The 6,000-nt window shown below is 41.5% G+C and overlaps 1 protein-coding gene across 1 annotated transcript in view; it reads right to left on the bottom strand.

Annotated features, from left to right (window-relative positions):
* TANK (TRAF family member associated NFKB activator) overlaps nt 1–663 on the bottom strand; it is a 79,551-nt gene extending 78,888 nt beyond the window's left edge. Inside the window, exon 1 of the mRNA XM_083153954.1 lies at nt 645–663. The gene's annotated coding sequence lies outside the window, so the exon portion shown is untranslated. The remainder of the gene's footprint in view (nt 1–644) is intronic.
* Nucleotides 664–6,000: the final 5,337 nt, after the last annotated feature.

The raw sequence follows: 6,000 nt of genomic DNA on the forward strand, positions 1-6,000 counted from the left end.
CATGTCAGGTAGGAGCTGATTGGTTGGTTGTTTATCACTCTCCATTTTATCACTGTTGAAGCTTAGTGCATCTGTCAAACCTTACATTCATAGCTGCAACAAATATGGCATACGTATATGCTGAATATAAGGAAATGTTAATTTGGAAGTCAATTGACAAATTACTTATTTATGTAAAAATTTCTTTCAGACTGCTCAATATCACAGCCAAAATTGCTACTGCAAATGATATAAAACCTTTTTTTTTTTTAAATAGTAAAGTTTCCATGTGGTTCTAAAGGTCTAATAAACAACTTAATGTCACACTGTAATTATGAGATAAAAAGTTTTTAATTATAAAAATATAAAATAAAAACAGAAACTCGTATTATTAAAATATAAAACGAAACCTCATTTAGAATGCTGCCTGTTATACATTTTGGTGAACATGTTTAAATTAAATGTTTCATTATGCAAAATCTTATTGATAGCAATACATGATCTGTATATGCTACATAATGAGTTTAACCATTTATTGCAGGCGAGTTACGAATTCAAAAATACACTGTTGATTTTGTAAACCCTCCATTTATAATTACAGTACAACTAATTAAAAAAAAAAATAAAAACAAAAAAATTATTAGTAAAAAATAATAGACAATTACCTTAGTTTTCTCCATTACAATAATCCTTTTGACAAAAATTATACATATGCAAAATGAGAAGGACGGTGGAATCGATTCAACGAGTCTGAATTGTGAGTTTTCAGCTAGTAGACTGGCCTGTGCAGATGGTGATTGCTACTAATGTCTGGGAACTTCCAGGGGGAATCCCCACAGCACAGCTTCCTTATTTGTTGTACATATCATCCAATTGCTTATAGTGTCTCTTAACCAATTATGCTATGTACGAGTGGGCTATTCTTAGACAGACACACTTATTTTTCTAAGAATACGTAATATTTTGAAATATTTTAAAGCTCATTCACATATATGCACAGGGGTAAGGCGGGTAACGGATATAGCAGCAAACTTTCGGAACTTCTTAGTGTTGTGTTTTTATATCCATTATTATTCTACCAACACAATGTAGTGTAGTTTTAGTATTATTTAGCACATGAGAATTAGGCCACGCCATAATCTAACGCCTACAATATAAAGCAGTGTTAAAATGTAATGGTTGGAAGGGTACTATTGTTTATTTAACCTATTTTTAATGCTCTTTTTTAATGCAGTTCATAATGTTTGAAAACTGCTAAGGAACTGATCCTGAAAATGAAACTGATTGCAGCCACCCAAAACAAGGGCTAGATCAGTGGTTCCAAAACTGTGTGCCTTGTCTCCCTGCGGTGCCTCAGGACAGGGGTGCCACGGGTTGGAGGTCCTGGACCACTTCAAATTATTTATGGTCAATTATTTATGGACAAAACCAGTGCTGGTGGCTGCCAGTCATTAAATAGGTGTACAAACAGAAGCAAATCATGCCTTTTACCACATACAGTAACTCAGGCATGTCCAAACTATGGCCCTCCAGCTGTGGTGAAGCCACAAGTCCCATCCAGTGGTGTAGCTAGGTGCCAGGAGCAAGGGCATGTTTTGCGCCCCCCCCCCCAATTTGTAGTAGGTGGGGCTCTTGCGCAGTAAAAAAAGGGGCGCAGCCTAACATTATACCACACGTAATGCCCATTGCACATTTTTGCGAATGTTGTAATACCCATTACACATAAAGCCACATGCCGTAATGCCATTTACACATAAGGCCACACATAATGCCCATTGCTTACTATATAACAAATCGTAATGCCCATTACATACTATATAACAAACCGTAATGCCCATTACTAGCAATTTTAGTCCCCCTTGGCAATGAGTAATTTCAGTCCCCTTTAGCTCATTGCTAAAGGGGACTGAAATAACTCATTGGCAAGGGGGACTGAAATTGCTCTTTGCCAAGGGGACTGAAATTGCTTGTTGCCAAGGGGACTGTAATTGCTTGTTGCCATAGCTCATTGCTAAAGGCGACTAAAATTGCTTGCTGCCAAGGGGGAATGAAATTGCTCGTTGCCAAGGGGGACTGAAATTGCTCGTTGCCAATGGGGACTGAAAAAGCTTGTTGCCAAGGGGGACTAAAATTGCTCCTTGCCAAGGGGAACTAAACTCTGCAGTAGCCCGTTCCCGGCTCCCCGCTCCCTGCTGTGCCCAGCTCACCGGCGCTAGTTTAAATTCAAGTCTACTGCTGGACTGCTAGCCAATAGGCGCTCACAGTCCAGCAGCCACCAATAGAAGTGGACCACACGTCACCTGGACACAGCGGGAGCCGGCGAGCTGGTGGTGCAGGCACAGCTCTGGTGCCCTCTGATCTTCCAGCACCCGGAGCTCGTGGTCCGCGCTCACTACGCCCCTGGTCCCATCATGCCTTGCCACAGTAATTCTATTAAGGAAGGCTAAAACTATGGCAAGGCATGCTGGGATGTAGTTTCACAACAGCTAGAGGGCCATAGTTTGGACATGCCTGACATAACTGAACCTAGGTACCAGATATAAACACAATCTACTTAACTTTATATATATATTTTTTCTACATTTTTTCCCTAGGGGTGCCGTGAAAATATTCTGATACTCTAGGGCGGCGTGATTCAAAATAGATTGGGAACCCCTCAGAAACTTTTACTAGCGTCTCTGTCATGTTATGACCTCTTTAGAAACAAACTTGTAAACATAATGGCAGACACAATTCAAAGATTCACAGGACCCCCTCTGTAACCAAGCATCAGAATACTGTAGGCTGTATCCTGTTTCAGCTGGTCCCAATGGTCCTCAGACAGATCACAAACCATGACAATTTTGCTAGTTGGGACAATTAGAATCAATAAATTTTTAAACTAAGACCGGTCATTCCCTCTGTTTTTTCGGCACACCATCTGCCTGGGCGAGCTGGTTGTAAAAGGAGTGGAAACAGGACCTACTCCATAAAGATACCTTGATAGGTGTATCATATCCACATCTATAGTGAGTATGGTACGAAGTAACCTTGTTCATTCTTGCTAATTGATTGTCTGAAGACCATTCTGGTATTAGAGTTAAAAGATACCTTTATATGCTTAAAGACTCCTGAATTATCAGTGAGTACGGTATGCATCTGAGCTCATTGGCACCTAATTTTGGTACGTATTTTTAATTCATCACTGTGGTGAACCTTTAAAGAAACCGCTACACACCTGTCACACTTCACTGCAGAGTGAGTTTCGGTACGAGTTTCTTCCCTGGGTTCATGGTACCCCCATAAGTCAATATTTAAGATTGTGTCACTGATACACATTTTCTCTGTTTACTTTTCACGTGAGAGAAAAAAATCACATCACGGAACATACAAGTCAAGCGCCTGCACTTTCTCATTTGTTCTGGAGAGTTGGCGAGTGAGGATTACTGGGTGGTCCTCCATTTGAAAGTGAGGCTGCAAGGATCGATTGCGCCTTGGGACTTTTCTACTTTTCTGTTTTTGTTAGAATTCTGTAGGCTGTTAGCTAGAGCAGAGACGTGCAGGAAGGGGAGGTAGTGCTTCCCCTGAAATTTTGTTTAAAATCATACAAAGAATATACCTATCACACATATTCTGTGTGATAAGTACTTTCTTTATATTATTTTAGTGATTTGTAATATTTACAATAGTTTTGGAGGCACGGATAAGTGTGCGACCCACTAACTAGTGTAAGGGGGATAAAGCGGGAGGGGGGTATGGGGGGCTAAGCCTTGGGCTAAAGAAAGCCAATTAAAAATTACAGCAAAAGCGGCACTTCTAGAAGTGCTTCATTAAGCTACTGGAAGCACCGCTCTCCCCTCCTCTGTCACCTTTGCCCCAGCTCCCCTGTCCTCCCTGTGTCCTGGCTCCCCTGGTGAGTATAATTGTATTTATTTTGTTACGGGGGTAGTGGCGGCTCCGGCAGCAGCCGTAGGGGGAAGGGGGGTGCTGGGGTTCATTTGTCGGCGGCAAGGGCGGGGGGAGGGGCTCAGTGGTGGATGTGACAGTGCCTCTCTTTTCATAGCCACCACTTCACGTCACTGAGCTAGAGTGATAAATACCTACAGTACATCTAGCAGATAGGTAATAAGGCTCATCCAAATCCACTACTGCTCCATAACTAAGCTATACCTGCCAGTGTCAAGACTTTTGAAGCCTATTTGGCCCCCAGAAAATACGAATCAATTGCCCCAGTCAGATTTTAAAGGTCCACATATTACAATTTGCCAGTATATTAACCAACACCAACAGGGCCTTTTAGGCCCCTATCTGAACAAGGCCCCTTACATCTACTGTTGTCACAGGAATGTAGTCCCAAACCTTGGGTATTAATAGTTCCTACAATGTCCTATACAATTGGTGCACTTTTACTGTGAACTGAGCTGAGGGGGTCTTGTTGGGAGTGATGTGTGTGCACTGTGCAGATGTTATTATTTGCAGTCATATGGGCACACACCAGCAGATGGCCAAAACTAAAAACATCCCAGTTACCTAACCAGCGGTGTTGGTTTATTGGATTACAACTGGTAAAGTCGTACTCATTATAAACACTGGTGATGGATCAGAGCTTTGAGTGATGTAGGAATCTATACAGCTCACCAGCCAGGGAGTCTCTCTGGAGCTTTGCATGGAGACTTGTGTCTTCACCATTATCACATTACAGTCTCACAGACACTGACTAACAAAGGAACTACAAGATGGCTACAATCACATGGTGTATCAGCAAATCAGATTGGAGGACAGAAGTCCCTGGGTCCTAGTGCCCAGCATGTATGCACAGTAAGAACCGGGTAGGAGTGCACTGCTTCCTAACAGTTTTCACCAGGGTCTGACTGTCACAAACAGTAGAGATACCTCCCTTTTGGCAGTCTGCCAGCACCGATAAAGGTGTCTAATCCTGGGTCTGTCCCTTGAACCAGTTACATATAACAATATATAGACCTAAACTCGAAAAAACAAGCAATTTGAGCCATGGCTATCTTAGCAGGGGGAACAAAATATGGTATCCTAGTAAAGCATTCAACAATACACAATATAGTGCTTAGACAAGGGTACGTTTGTAAATAAGTCTATAAGATATTCCTTCATGGAATAGAACAGGGCTGGGCAATTGCGGCCCTCCAGATGTTGATGAACTACACATCCTAGCATGCCTTGCATCAGTTTAAGCATGGCCACATGGCAAAACTAATGCAAAGCATGCTGGGATGTGTAGTTCATCAACATCTGGAGGGCCTCAATTGCCCAGAATATAAAATTTAACTTTTAATAGTTTTGCAATAAAATTCGGTGAAATATTAAAAATTAGAAAGAAATAAAGAGCAGAAATAAGATTAAAATAATATGGCCACTGCTCAACTCCGTTCTATATTCGCAGGGTTTAAAATCTCCCTGTATGTTCCTTTTTTATCCTGTCAGGATACTAAGGGCGGTATTCAATGAGGCAGAATCGCCAAGTTTTATGGCGATTCTGTGTTTCTTTCATGTGTGCCGGCGATTTTTTGAGCTGAAAAAGCGAATCACCCTATTCAACGTCTTCTATTCGCCGATGACGACCGGTGAATGAAGCACCAATCGCCAAATGTTATTCTCTACAAATCGCCGTTTTTTGTGTATAGGGATTTTCATGGGGATTCGCCGGTAGTCGACGGGAATCGCCAAAAGTGTATTCAATGAGAAGTTGGCGATTCTTATTTCTTGTTTCATATCGCCGTTCCTCACCGAGTGTCCCTCGTCATCTTTTTGTGGTGAACTTTTATCGGAACCTGTGAAATAATTGGTTTTAAGTGTTCAATTTAACTCTGCAAGTGTAATGTATTATTATTTGCTGCCCTTGTGTGATGTGATGGTCGTAGAAGTGCTATACAAATATATATTTAATTTTTTCTGGTATTTTTTTTTTCTCCCACAACGCACTGTTCTTACCCATGGTGCACCTCACTTACCCATGATTCTCCTCCCCACCTCACTCCTTCGTTTGGCCTTTGAGGAGATTACACAGCT

Source organism: Crinia signifera, chromosome 7 (assembly GCF_055691185.1).
Source record: "Crinia signifera chromosome 7, ASM5569118v1, whole genome shotgun sequence".
Lineage (NCBI taxonomy): Eukaryota > Metazoa > Chordata > Amphibia > Anura > Myobatrachidae > Crinia > Crinia signifera.